This window comes from Tachypleus tridentatus, chromosome 12, assembly GCF_004210375.1.
Source record: "Tachypleus tridentatus isolate NWPU-2018 chromosome 12, ASM421037v1, whole genome shotgun sequence".
Lineage (NCBI taxonomy): Eukaryota > Metazoa > Arthropoda > Merostomata > Xiphosura > Limulidae > Tachypleus > Tachypleus tridentatus.
Genome location: NC_134836.1, coordinates 76,045,195 through 76,061,034, shown reverse-complemented (window position 1 = coordinate 76,061,034; position 15,840 = coordinate 76,045,195). Strand labels below are relative to the sequence as shown.

The 15,840-nt window shown below is 32.4% G+C and overlaps 1 long non-coding RNA gene across 1 annotated transcript; it reads right to left on the bottom strand.

Annotated features, from left to right (window-relative positions):
* Positions 1 to 7: 7 nt before the first annotated feature.
* LOC143235402 (uncharacterized) lies at positions 8 to 11,722 on the bottom strand. Its single transcript, XR_013019162.1, has 4 exons — positions 11,584 to 11,722; positions 6,633 to 6,681; positions 4,880 to 5,015; positions 8 to 54 (listed from the first exon to the last, which is right to left on the bottom strand). It is a non-coding gene; the product is annotated as an uncharacterized LOC143235402 (long non-coding RNA).
* Positions 11,723 to 15,840: the final 4,118 nt, after the last annotated feature.

Genomic DNA, 15,840 nt, shown 5'->3' with positions numbered 1-15,840 from the left:
ATGAAATCTATGGGCCCCCCATCAGAGAGATCTCTCGGCCAGGTAGCTGTTTTTCTATTTATAAAAATGGCATAAAAACTACAATTAATAGTATCTCTTATGAACGTACATTTCTTTGTGTCACTTACTGTTCAGCTGAAATGAGATTAAAATATTAAGAATACTGTCAGTTGGTTTAGTCTATAAGACTGTGAAATCATTCATTTTAAACTATCCAGCATCTGTTTATTTGCATTATCATTAAACCAACACCTGTGTGCAGCTTCTCAGAAAAAAATAATGCGATATGGTCTGATAGTTTCATACAACCAGCATACTTTAGCAGTTTTAATAATTTTTCAATATTATCTATTTCATGTACATCTTGGTATGCATATATATTTTTTCTCTTGCAAGTTAGAATTCTTCACTGTTAAAGCTACTTATGAGTTTTAGCTTCCATAACATTGTTTAATTAACACTTCTTGCTGCCAAACTCCTTGATGTTTTTCAGATCTGACAGACAATACAGGACCATGATGGTTTTATAGTCTGGAAACTTTTACACCTTCTTCAGTAATTCCTGTAAGCTGAATCTTAAAATGACATTCATTTTTGATAGATTGTTTAGGAAGAGTATTCATAATGAAACTTTGTAGAATGGACAGCAACTGCCTGTTGTGGAAACACAAGTGTAGATGATGACATTTGAAAGTCTTCTGCCTTCCTTCTACAGATCTGAAGATGAAACATGGAAGACTTTCAAACGCCATCATCTCACTTGTGTCTCCACAACAGGCAGTTGTTGTCCATTCTACAAAGACATTCATTTTTCTCCATCACATACAGATTTTTCACAAAACGTCACATGTACTTTTAAATAAGCTTAATCATTTTCACTGAAATTGGGTCACATTTTCTCATGCTTTAAATCTTGACAACCACTGGCTATAGATTTCACTAGACCAATCATGATGCAAGTCTTTTCGATCTTTCTAAAACCCAAACATAATAACAACAAATATTTATCATGGTAAACAGAATAATAATTTGATCCAAGTGAGAGTGTTTTTTTCTTCCCAATTTGTAAAATTACTTACGGATAAAAACAACAACAACAATTAGTATTATTTTCAAAATCTACATAGCTGAATTATGTTAAATCCATTATTAAAAGCAAAACAACCTTTATGAAGTTTAAACTTGTGTTATCTATTTTTCTTCTTCTTCAGTTAGTAGATAATGTCACTGATGGTTGCACTTATCATTCAGTACATATGAAGACCCTATCTTATTAAAATCATGATAGTACAAGAATAGACAAGTCTACTTTGTTTTTCCTAGAATGTAAACTAAATGATGTTATTTAATAATTCAAGATACAAAATCAGAGCTTGTGAAATTATTCATTAATTAGGAAGTGTTATGTCACATTTACTTCCCACAGATTCATTGTAGTAGCATTCAAGAACATTGTCATTACCATACATTGAGTGTAATTACAGTACACAACTATAGCATTCATAACTATCTTAAAACACCAGTATAATAAACATGTCCATCACCACTATAACACACCAGTATAATAAACGTGTTCATCACCACTATAACACACCAGTATAATAAATGTGTTCGTCACCACTATAACACACCAGTGTAATAAACATGTTCGTCACCACTATAACACACCAGTATAATAATGTTCATTATCAATATAAGACACCAGTATAATAAACGTGTTCATCACCACTATAACACATCAGTATAATAAACGTGTTCATCACCACTATAACACACCAGTTATAATAAATGTGTTCATCACCACTATAACACACCAGTATAATAAACATGTTCGCCACCATTATAAGACACCAGTATAATAAACATGTTCAAGCCACCACTATAACACACCAGTATAATAAACATGTTCATCACCACTATAAGACAGCAGTATAATAAACTTGTTCATCACCACTATAAGACACCAGTATAATAAACATGTTCATCACCACTATAAGACACCAGTATAATAAAACATGTTCATGCCACCACTATAACACACCAGTATAATAAACATGTTCGCCACCACTATAAGACACCAGTATAATAAACATGTTCGTCACCACTATAACACACCAGTATAATAAACATGTTCATCACCACTATAAGACAGCAGTATAATAAACTTGTTCATCACCACTATAAGACACCAGTATAATAAACATGTTCATCACCACTATAACACACCAGTGTAATAAACATGTTCACAAATCACCACTATAACACACCAGTATAATAATGTTCATTATCAATATAAGACACCAGTATAATAAACATGTTCGTCACCACTATAACACACCAGTATAATAATGTTCATTATCAATATAAGACACCAGTATAATAAACGCAGTTAATCACCACTATAACACATCAGTATAATAAACGTGTTCATCACCACTATAACACACCAGTTATAATAAATGTGTTCGCCACCACTATAAGACACCAGTATAATAAACATGTTCATCACCACTATAAGACACCAGTATAATAAACATGTTCATGCACCACTATAAGACACCAGTATAATAAACATGTTCGTCACCACTATAACACACCAGTATAATAAACTTGTTCATCACCACTATAAGACACCAGTATAATAAAACATGTTTGTCACCACTATAAGACACCAGTATAATAATGTTCATCATCAATATAAGACACCAGTATAATAAACGTGTTCATCACCACTATAACACATCAGTATAATAAACGTGTTCATCACCACTATAACACACCAGTTATAATAAAATGTGTTCGTCACCACTATAACACACCAGTATAATAAACATGTTCGTCACCACTATAAGACACCAGTATAATAAATGTGTTCATCACCACTATAACACACCAGTATAATAAACGTGTTTGGTCACCACTATAACACACCAGTATAATAAACATGTTCGGTCACCACTATAACACACCAGTATAATAATGTTCATTATCAATATAAGACACCAGTATAATAAACATGTTCGTCCACCACTATAACACACCAGTATAATAATGTTCATTATCAATATAAGACACCAGTATAATAATCACGCTTCATTATCAATATAAGACACCAGTATAATAAAGCGTGTTCATCACCACTATAACACATCAGTATAATAAACATGTTCATCACCACTATAACACACCAGTTATAATAAATGTGTTCGCCACCACTATAAGACACCAGTATAATAAACGTGTTCGTCACCACTATAAGACACCAGTATAATAAACATGTTCGTCACCACTATAAGACACCAGTATAATAAACATGTTCGCCACTACTATAACACACCAGTATAATAAACATGTTCGTCACCACTATAACACACCAGTATAATAAACTTGTTCATCACCACTATAAGACACCAGTATAATAATGTTCATTATCAATATAAGACACCAGTATAATAAACGTGTTCATCACCACTATAACACACCAGTTATAATAAATGTGTTCGCCACCACTATAACACACCAGTATAATAAACATGTTCAAGTCACCACTATAAGACACCAGTATAATAAACATGTTCGTCCACCACTATAACACACCAGTATAATAAACATGTTCATCACCACTATAAGACAGCAGTATAATAAACATGTTCACACCACTATAACACACCAGTATAATAAACATGTTCGTCACCACTATAACACACCAGTATAATAATGTTCATTATCAATATAAAACACCAGTATAATAAACATGTTCGTCACCACTATAACACACCAGTATAATAATGTTCATTATCAATATAAGACACCAGTATAATAATCACGTTCATTATCACAAAAGCATACAAGTGCAATAAACATTAGAAGAAAAACTTGCATGCCATGTACAAAATATTTTTTTCGGTCATGGTATTTTGTGCATGAATTTATACAGTTTATGAAACATAGGCATTTCTGTGTATTAAAGTAATTAAAACAAGTAACTGACCTGCCTAAGACTATTTATAGAGATTAGGTATATAAGAGTTCTGAATGAATCTTATGGCTATGTGAAGCATCTCTCTGACTATAAGGTTAAACCTATGCAAGTTAAGCCTATTTCAGAACACACAATAATCATCCAACATCATTAGTACAAAAGACACTTTGAGCCAAATGGTTGACAAAAAAATAATAAACTGACTGACTTACCTAAGATGGGGTTCTGGGGGACAACAGATCCATTCCCTAAATACCCTTTCCTCTCTAATAAATAGTACCATCTACAGTCACTTACCCCTTATTGATATGGTGACATCATTCATACTCCTAATTTCATTTTTGCACAGTTTAAAGAAGTTTGAAAAGCTTCCCATACACACAAAATACAATAAGCAAATTTAAGAATTTTCTTCTAAATGAACAAATTAAGACATTACACTAAAACATGACCCAGTTAATTCACCTGATTAATACAGTAATTTCATTAGTATGCATGTGCATTTAATTGCATGTTCTCAGATTTATTGAACAACCCTGCTCATTGGGTATTATATTTCTCTTCAATAATAACTACTGTGCAAGTACCAAAAACAAATGACCAACAATGAACCTCGATCAGTAACCCTAAGTTTGAACACCAATTCCCCCATTCCTGGAAAAAAATGCACAGTCATGGTGACTTGCATTAAAACAAATGAATCTGAACAGTGAAAAGTAAGACAATATGATTTAACCAAACAATTAATTAACCCTCCTCTGATGTAAAGGACTCCTTGAACATAGAAATCAAATACAATTAGTGTAGAATTAGTGAAATATGATCCAAGAACTCCTCTCCTCTAGGAGAGAGAACAAAATGCGAACCATTAATTTTTCTGTTTAACTCTACTTATACCTGTATTCATTTGTTCTTCAACTAGTGATGGAGGTAAAGCTGACTCCACTGATAACTTGGAGGAGAAGGTCCTCACATTCTGAGCAAACAGCTTCAGACTGCTACTGTATGCCACCACACGAGGAACTTTCAACATCTAAAAAACATAAATATGAAACATTTAAAATCAAAGATCCAACATTTTCTGTTAGAAAGATTAAACTACACAAATTTCTGCCAACTTCCTTCACATTCCCATTTTTCTTCTTGAATGGAACAATACCTTTCACCATCACCTTCATTTGGGGGAGGACTTTGCATGTCCTAATGATTTCAGAGCAAAACACAAAAAACAGCCACCAGTCCACAACATCACTGGGGGAGCAGACTAAAGACACAACCTACCTTCATGGAATCTTGGTTCAAAAGAAAGTGGTAGCCTTTTTAAAGATTGAAATAGCTGAGAAAACTACTAAGTGGACATTCTAAACTGTACAGAATATAAAGGACCATTTAAAGAAATGGAAAGAGCTGAACAGAGTCACTGTGTTTGATTCAGCACATAAGCCATATCTCAACAAAATAAAGAGAGACAAGATATTTATTTTATATTCTAGCTGGACGATATTAATAATTTGAGTTCCTAATTTGTATGAAACTGCAGAATTAGCATTTTGGCATCACAAACATCTAAATTAAACCGTGCTGCACTCACCATACCACCTGACTCACTAAAACCTATATTTATATATGTTCTTTTAATATTTACTTTTAAATTATGAAATTTAGACATATATAACTTTAAAGTTTGAATTGTAATCTACGATTTGATTCCAAACTTACTGACCTAAATTCATAAAAAAACTGGTTGAATAAAATTGTGAATGCAAGTAAACAAATACAATGATGTGGCCTTTGACTGTGACCTGTCATGAAAGGGTTAAAAATGGAAAGAGTAATCATAATTATGTGTAAGATAAAACTAGTAGAAATACAGTTTAAGTGAAAGTCAAAACCATATTCATAGAATGCAGAGTTAAAAAATCAGAAAAATCTGATTTTTCAATTGCACGCAAAACTAATAAAGAGCAAGGAAGCTCAAATGCATAAAATACCATACATAATAATTTACCCAACTAACAAATTGTAACACCAGCAGTGGTAAGTAACTTTAACTGCAACTTTATCGATACATTAAATATTTCACAGTAGATCCCTGCTAGTACAGCGGTATGTCTCTGGATTTATAACATTAAAATCAGGGGTTCGATTCCCCTCGGGGGCTCAGCATTGCTATAAGAAAACACACATTTCACAATAATTTCTAATACTGAAAAATTAATCCACTAAATAAATTTACTCACATAGAGTTTACTATATTCTAATATCTCAAAACAAAATTGACATATAAATGATATACTTTCAAAATTACAGCATGCTCAGCAAAACAACACACCAATCTTAGTCATTATATTAATGTAAAACTGACTTATAACTAGGCTTATGAAAATACATCATGAAATGTGGTATTCTAGTCCTCAACTAACTTTAATTTGTAAAAATAATTTTACAACAGAATTGGTTCAATAATGGTTAGGTTTTAGGATATAATCTCAAAGTATAGTGGGTTTTAATACATATGACACCAGAGTTTGTCAAATATATATGTAATTGTAGAGACAAATCACTAGTAAGTCATAATGCTAGTACATCACTAAATATCAAATATTTGCATTTAAATACTTTGTTATTAATAAAATTAAATGAGGTTTACCTTTGAGGCCATAACAAAGCTCTTCAAATGTACTTTTCAGCTCTCAGTTCTATATTAATAAACACATTTAATTATCAACAGTGATTATCTTTTAACAAAACTGACTGTTGAAATTTAGTAAACTAAATATGCCTAAAAATAATGAAACACAATAAGCAACATTCAGAAATAATTAAAATTAATACTTAACCTAAAAGAAATATATCAATCAAATAGGTCAAAACAATAATTGACACTTTTATGATTTGAAAGTGAAATAATTAAAATATAAGATTTTAGTATATAGAATTATACTGTAGTTTTATTACACTATGTAACACAAATTTTGTTCCTGGATAGTATGTGTTAATTTTTTAATTGCTTATGCTGTAAAAGTACAGAAAATGGCCATTATTCCCTTCAAACTTTGCTTTTGTAACCTGGATAATGAAATTAACCTATTTTCTATGTAAAAACAGGCAAATTTGCACATTTTCATTTACATAAGGTCTGAATACAACATATGAATCAAGATTTACATGTGTTTATACTAAAGTCATACAAAAATGTTTAGAAGTGAGTAGTTTTTCGACATTTGCGAATGTAATGTAAATCACTTTCACGTATCAGACCCCAAATATAGTCTCCCATCATGTTTTCAGTTATATGCTCCCAGGTCACAAAAAACAAAATTTGAAGAGAAAATGGGTCTTTTCCATTTACTTCAGTCATAAGCAATTGGGAAATAACACTTCCTGTCCAGGAACAAGAAACAGTAAAAATTTTGTTGCATAGCATTATTTGAGTTCTACTGAAGGTTTAAGTTTGTATAAATAACATGGCACATCAATACTTGGGGAAACTTCATATCCACAGAATTGAGGAAATCTGTAAAACTGTAAATTTCACAGATATTTCACTGATTACTAACATAAAGACATCATCAATTTGAATTTGACAATTAAATAACACAAACCTGTCCTTGATGTAAATAGTTCTATTTTTGTTGCTTAAATTTTGTGCTTCTATCTGAAATATATATTTTCTTTATACTTTCATTCATTGTGAATAAAGAGGAATTATTATATCACAATGGTATGAAAATAACCTAACTTTTCAATCTTTTTATATCATTACATAAATCACTAAATAAAACCATTTTTCTGTATTTTGAATCACATACCTTAATCTAAAATTACAATGTACCACTCAATTCTATAGACAGCTTGTTTTCTGATACCATTTACTAATCTATGATTCATTATAATAAGTTATTAATATATCTTAATCTAAATTTTTAACCATACATAAATTGGCAATAAATCTGGAGTATATACATACAGAAAAGATTTAATTTTCTGAAACTATGCTACAATGGTAGCTATGGATTAAGACTTCCATACTGTGAATGTGAAATACTGTTTGTTTTTTGCTTGTTGTTTTTATCACTAGGATGTTATTTAACATTCTTTGCCATTTCTTTGTTCAATATTTTAAATTTTCTTTCTAAAATTATAATGCACATTGTTTTGTGTTATTTCTTATTTTAAATGATAGAAAGCAATCAGAACAAATATAGAACAGTATGGAAACATCAGATAATATTAAGATAATCTCGTGCCTCTGCAAAGTGAAAAAGGTTTTTCCAGAGCAGTTGATGTAGATGTGTCCCTAATGGGATACATATTGAAAGAAAATTATTAGTAAGATAATATAAAGATAGTCCCTAAAATATAAAAAGAATATTAGAACTAAAAGGGAGAAGTAAAAATGTATTCTAAAGACAGCTGGTATGGGTACTGAAACTTTAATTAAAATAAACTATAGAACAATGTTTGAACCTTTTTAAGTCATCTTTAGGTTGTTCTCTACTTTATTTTAATTCAAGTTTTAATACTCATTCCAGCCGTTTAGAATAAATTTCTACTTCAAGCAGGTTTTTCATTATCAAAGGCAAAATCTCTTATTGTCTTGGATCTTGAAGATGGTAACTCACATATTACTCTTCAATGTTTCTTCAGCTAAAATATTTTGAAAAACTATCTCATGTAATTTGTTTATTGATGTTATTCAAACACTTCTGATTTTTGTTTATACTGAAATACCTAAGTTTCTGTCCAAGTTCACATCAAAAAATACAAAAACAGGTAAAAATTAATTCTAAAGACAGCTGGTATGAGTACTAAAACTTTAATGAAATAAAGTACAGAACAATGTTTCAGCTTTTGTATGTCATCTTCTGGTTAACAAAAAGAGTTAGCGACTAACCAATGATCAGCATATCTTAGGTACGAGTGTAAATGGGTACAAAATTGTAAGCTGTGTTACAGTTAGGTGCTAGATTATTAGTTAATATAGATATAAAAGTGTTCCTTTATTTTGGTTTGAGTTCTTATATAACTAGAGCTTCTTCAAATTTGCATTTGTTTCCCTACTTAATAAGTTGGTGTTTTCTATGATTATGTTTGTTTGATTTCTATTATTCAAAAAAATGCAAAGGTGGTTTTTTATGTTCTTTGAATCTGGTTTCCATTTCTCTGCTTCTTTCTCCAATACAGAAGTCATGCAGTTGTTGCATTGTATTTTATAAATAATGTTCATGTCATGTTTGTCAGTGTAGTTTATACATAGTATGGACTTCAGTGTGCACTTGGTTTTTGAATAAATTTAGCATTTACTGGAATCTTATGTTTTGTTGTGAGTGTTTTCCAAATATTGTTTTTTTTTCACTCATATTGGAAGTATATGGTATGCAGCAGTGTAAATTTTTATAGTTTGTTATTTCTTTGAACTTATTATTGTTGATCTAGGTGCGTTTATTTTTTAATTTTGCATGAGGGCTATCTGCACTAGCCATCCCTAATTCAGCAGTAAAAGACTAGAGGGAAAGCACCTAGTCATCACCACCCACTGCCAATTCTTAGGCTACTCTTTTACCAACAAAGAGAGGGATTGACTATCACATTATAATTCCCCCATGGGTGAAAAGGTGAACACATTTAGTGTGATGGGGATTTGAACCCGTGACCCTCAGAGTGCGAGTCAAGCACCTTAATCACCTGGTCATGCCAGGTTTGTCTAGATGTGTGTACGTATAACTTTTGCAACAGTTTTTGAAGGAAATGTGTTGAGGATTACGAGGATGTTGTTTTATTTGGTTGTTCAATTTTTGTAATGTATTTTGATTCTTTAGACCCAAATCTAAAAATTTTATACAGCAATCAAAAAATGAAATATCTGCAAAACTAGATCTGATGTTTCTCAATATTCAGAAATTGTATGCTGATTACATTGCAAATTTAGGGTTAAAATATTACTATAGTTAAAAAAGTTTAAATATAATACTACAATTTCTTCCATCAATAAAATTTGATAAACTTCTCTCTCTTTTGCCTGTTATTTTCTATAAACTTAAATTCCATTATTAATATACTGAATTTTTGTAGAACTATATCATTACAAGAATTTGCTACTCAATTAATCACTAGGCTCATTAATCTGTTGTCTTCAACAAACTGATCATTCTCACAAGATGGCTAAAGAATTATGACACTAAACACCAGGCTTTGATGCACAGGATGGGCAGAGCGTGGACAACATATTGTGTAGCTTTATGCTTAACAAACAAAGATAAAGGCAGTGTTTTGATTATTTGGATTGGTGAAATAATCCAAAACCCTAATTTTGATTTATTGATTATTTTCCAGAGTCAGAACACTAATCAATTGAATTGATCAAACTTAAATTAATAGAAAGTGATAGTGAGAAACCCAAATACAATGACAATATTATAATTACATGATAACTGATATAGTCAAAAAACAGCAATAACTAAACACTAGTTTTAGTCAGATGATTAATTGTAACATTTATACCTGACTTAATCATAATTTCAATTGTAGGATAGTTGGAATGATCAAAAGCAGTAACACCAGTTGATTACTTTAATTACATTATTCAGCTAACCCAGTTAATTATACAATTCAAAATTAACTGACAAGTATAAACAAATTATTCTATCACTAGATCATTGATTTAATGGTCACATAACTAAACATTTAAGTGCATGCTCTTACAATGTTATTTACATATTTCAAATCATTTTTCAAATTTTGAGAATGTGGCATTCAGGATCTTTTATGGATGGTTGTTCTCACAGTAATATTTTGATACTTGTTTATGAGAGTAAGATGTTTAGAAAAACTAATTCTGTGAGATTTCTTTAACAGTGAGGACCTTAAATAGTTTTGTATGCATATTTGAAATTAAGCACAATGCTTCTCAGTGAGCTATCTTTGCTCTGCCTATCAGATGTATCAAAACCTGGTTTATAATGTTTTAAGTCCATAGACATACCACTGTGCCACTAGGTGCTCTTGAAACGTCTTAGTGTGAGAATTAAGAAAATATAATTCAATATGAACACAAAGAAGTTAAAAAGCTGTCTTAAACTAATTTTAACTGTTGAGTGGAAAAATAAACTTTTTTTTCTGTTCTACTAATGTAGAACGTGAATTTTAATACTGAGATATGAAATATTAGTATTTGAAGTTGATAGGGATTGACATGTACGAGAAGAGCAACGGTATTGCTGAAAAAATATTAGTTTAGGGAGTTAGAAGTGGTGTTAAAATCCTAAATCCTTTAGCTGAATGATGAACTAATATTTGGAGAACACTGCAGATAGTGATGCAACACTTATGTCATGAGATTGAATTAACGTAGCTTCTATATCTTGCCTGTTTTAAAGACACCATATCCAGTATTTTATTAATTATTGTAACGCCACCGTGTTTGCAAGCTCAGTTGGTAATACTCTTTAACGGTATCTAGTATTACTATTATTACTCTAGAGTCTAGACCCACAATACGGATTAATACTGAATCAGTAACGTTTACCTGATATTCAAAATTTTTACGAATTACGTTTTGTAATATTTATATAGATGAGTAAAATAAATTGTAACAATACCTCTATTCTAACAGTTGAGGCCAACCTTACAGGAAGTTATTATATTTAGCTCACAAACAAAAAAAATATCCGTAAAATAGAAATGAAGCTAAACTAACACTAGTTGTATTGTAAAAACATTTCATGGAAATTGTTCTACTAGCGCCATCTATGGTAGTAGTTGTTTTTATTTATATTGTATCATTTATGTTTGTTTGTTTGTTTTGGAATTTCGCACAAAGCTACTCGAGGGCTATTTGTGCTAGCCGTCCCTAATTTAGCAGTGTAAGACTAGAGGGAAGGCAGCTAGTCATCACCACCCACCGCCAACTCTTGGGCTACTCTTTTACCAACGAATAGTAGGATTGACCGTAAAATTATAACGCCCCCACGGCTGAAATGGCGAGCATGTTTGGCGCGACGGGGATGCGAACCCGCGACCCTCAGATTACCAGTCGCACGCCTTAACACGCTTGGCCATGTCGGTCCTTTTTATTGTATCAAAGCGCTCACAAATGTTATGATATGTAAATATGAAAAAGTATCTTAAGCTTTTTAATATTAAACTCAAAACAATAAAAAGAAGCTAGAATTCACTGTCAAAACACAGACTTCTGCTTGATGTCGTGATACATATATATATATACATCACAATTACTTTTATAAATATTTAAAGTTTGAAGTCAATGTTAGCGTATCAAGATTTTAGTGAAATTTGGGCTTGCTTTTAGTCATTTCGTAAATCACAGTTGGTGAATACTTTAGCAAATCACAGTAATAACAGTTTTCACAGGCTTTGTTCTAAGATCGTCTTTCATAGAAATACGATACTTCACAGCTGAGCCAACAGATTTTAGGTATTTCTACGTTCCACTTAGTAACAATGAAACTGGACGTATCTTCCTTCTGCTACAGTATAGAGATTAATTACTTTATAATAAAAGGATTTTGAAACCTCACCGCAACGTTACAGTCCTACGACCTTACATCTTGACAGGGACCCGGCATAGCCAGGTGGGTTAAGGCATTCGACTCGTAATATGAGGGTCCCAGGTTTGAATCCCCGTCGCACTAAACATGTTTGCCATTTCAGCGGTGCGGGCGTTATAATGTGACGGTCAATCTCATTATTCGTTGGTAAAAGAGTAGCCCAAGAGTTGGCGGTGAATGGTGATGACTAGCTGCCTTCCTTCTAGTCTTACTCTGCTAAATTAGGGACGGCTAGCGCAGATAGCCCTCGAGTAGCTTTGCGCGAAATTCAAAACAAAACAAACATCTTGACAGTATCTTTCCAACGTGGTTTCTATTAAAAAGGCTACATCGTGTCGTAAAGATGTCATATTCAAAGCATGGATGCATGAGGACAGTGGTTTCCCAGCTTCAATTTTCATAATCTATTACACAGAAACCTATAAATGTTGCAGCTGGCAAGTTGATCCGTCGTCTTCTTATGGAATAGCATGAAAGCCAGTTTCATTCTCTAGCTACTTGAGATATGCGACAGTTGAATATGTATGTTGCGGAAGCAACTTGTGTGCAAATCAATTGTGTCACTTTTCCAGGCAAAAAGTATTTTTCTTTTATGTTGCATGTTGTTGTTTTGGGCACATAGAAGATGCTTTCTACTGACCACTGTGTTTGAGATTCTCACCTGTAACCATTACCATTACTTGGGCCTGACTTATTATAAGTCTTTTTTGGATGGTTTTGACTCCATTGTTGGTTTTATTCATTTGCATTTCATAGCTATTAATTTCAAGGAATATCCCTATCTCGGATGTTCCAAATCCCTGATCTTAAATGTCTCTACAACTTTGTGTCAGAAAGAACTTTTACGTCTCCTTTTCCAAACGCGATCACTTTTAAGTGGCATTTCACTGCTTATATATTCAAAATGCCAAAGAACGTCATAATGCAGCTTTTATACATTCCATTACACAGTGAGTTTATATCAGTTGTAGTTGTCATGTAATGTAACTCAATGATATACATATTTAAAATTATTTTAGTTTTAGAGACGTTGGAACCATCTTTTACGTATATGACGTATACAGAAACAGTAGATCATAGTTATATTAATTTTCTGAAACCATACCTCCAGACTCCCTCGATTAAGCTGCTTTTATTTTTAATATCTGGTTATAGAATCTGAATGTCTAGTCAAATGATCCCCTTGTTGCAACTATCTTACATCACCGACTGTGTTATGTACTCAACACTCTGTATTCCAGCAACGTTCAGACTTAACAGTTGCACATACCTTATTTACGTGGTAGTGGTGTTACGCAGGTTTAACTATACTTTCGGCGTGATTGTTGAGATTATTGTAAACTATGTTAGTTTAAGACATAACCGAAGTAGGCCCTAGAAGCAGGTATGAAGGCTTATATCACTTAATAACCAGGTCTCTAAACTTAGGGTGGACACAGTACACACATAACCAGTTGCGTAGCTTTGTGCTTGATAACAAATAACATAAGTAGACATACCTGCATTCATTGGCAGAAGTCGACTTGTTTATTTATTTTTAAGCACAAAGCTTTAAAATGGGCTAATTTTACTCTGTCCACTCCCTATTTTTAACATTATAGCCTCCAAGTTTATCACTACGCCACCAAAGGGCAGTCTGTAACCCTGTATTTACAATGCTTGTGATAATAATTACGTACTTCAAAAGCAAAGAATTTCAGGGGGAGAGTATAACCTTTAGAAAGCAGAGACTTATCAGTCACTAGAGTAATGTTGGATACATCCCTAAATTTAAATATTTGGTCATATAGGTAGTGTCTGAAGCATTTCACATATCATAATTCCTTGCACTATTCACGATAAGCTAGTCTGTAGCACTTGTGTTGGTCTTGCAACAGTACACTGGTATTTCTAGTATATAATATGGGTTCCACAACTTATTTGTGTAAGCTAAAATACAGGGTGGCCCGTAAGTTCCTACCCATCCATATGTTATTATGTTATATTCAATTACACATGTATTATAAATTTGTTTCTTTTTTCTCTCAGGGAAATATGGCCGATGTAAGCCCATTTACACTTAAAGAGCGTATTGTGACAAGTACGCGGGTACATAAGCGCAAGAAGACATAAAGGACATTGTGTCTAAACAACGTTATAATACTAATGATGAGTTGAAGGCAGCTGTTACTGCGGCATTTGGAACAATAACCCCTGCTATGTTGAGAACAATGTCTCACAGAACATGGCGTCGTATAATATTATGCAGCGAAAATGAGGGACAGTACACAGATACACTCGATACATAGATGGGCAGGAACTTACGGGCCACCCTGTAGAATACTCAACTAGTGTTTGGGAAAGTTTTCACAGCTCACCTTGCATCCCATTTAGTTAATTTAAATATTAAGGTTATGATTGCTCATAATTTGTTCTCATAGTACAATTTTAAGATCACAATAACTTGTTATTTCCTTCTGTTTATTGTATGAAGACAATCCTGCACTCTCCGGATGTTTGCTGAGAATTTGCATAACTCTTAAAAAATAACCACCTCTGAATGGTTATAGTTACCTGAGTTCTTCTCTTGGTGACATAATAAATGACTGACAGTATTTTTTCTCACTAGCCATGAGAAGATAATTAGCCAAATTGAGAGTTATCAAGTATAAAGGTGACTTTTTTTCTCCATGACATTTTCACTATAGCCAAGAAAAATCCTGGTGAATTCTGGTCCTAGTCACATTCCTAAGATTTCAAACCCAGAATTTTGTTAAGTACCAACAGCTTCACAAATGAATTAGCCTGTCCATCCTTAATATATTTTACAGAGTAATACATCCTACATCTTACTCATCAGGCTTTGAGAGGCATTGTTAGATGACATTAAAACGGGTCATAATTTCCCTTTCAATTGAAGTTGCGAATCGTTATCCTGAAACTACTAATTGTAGTCTTTACAGCTCCATGATCATTCTGGCCAATCATAACTACGTCTCAAGCCGTAGATGTAACAGTTACAGTTGCTAAAGCGGTTTTGCCTTTGACATACTGAGTCTAAGCACCTCGCAAACATATAAAACTTTGACATCAAAACATATTGTAGTAATTCCCTGTTGTGATTCCAACTTGTCCACAAATGAAGAATTGTAATTCTTCATTGTGATTATCAATTATGTACTCACTCCTAACGAAGTTTAAAAATTCAACATCACCTAAAATGAAAACTTTATTAATTCTAGAAGTATTTGACGAAAGTTTTCCTTTTCAACGTACAAAGAGAATTACTTTAATATGTTACACATATGG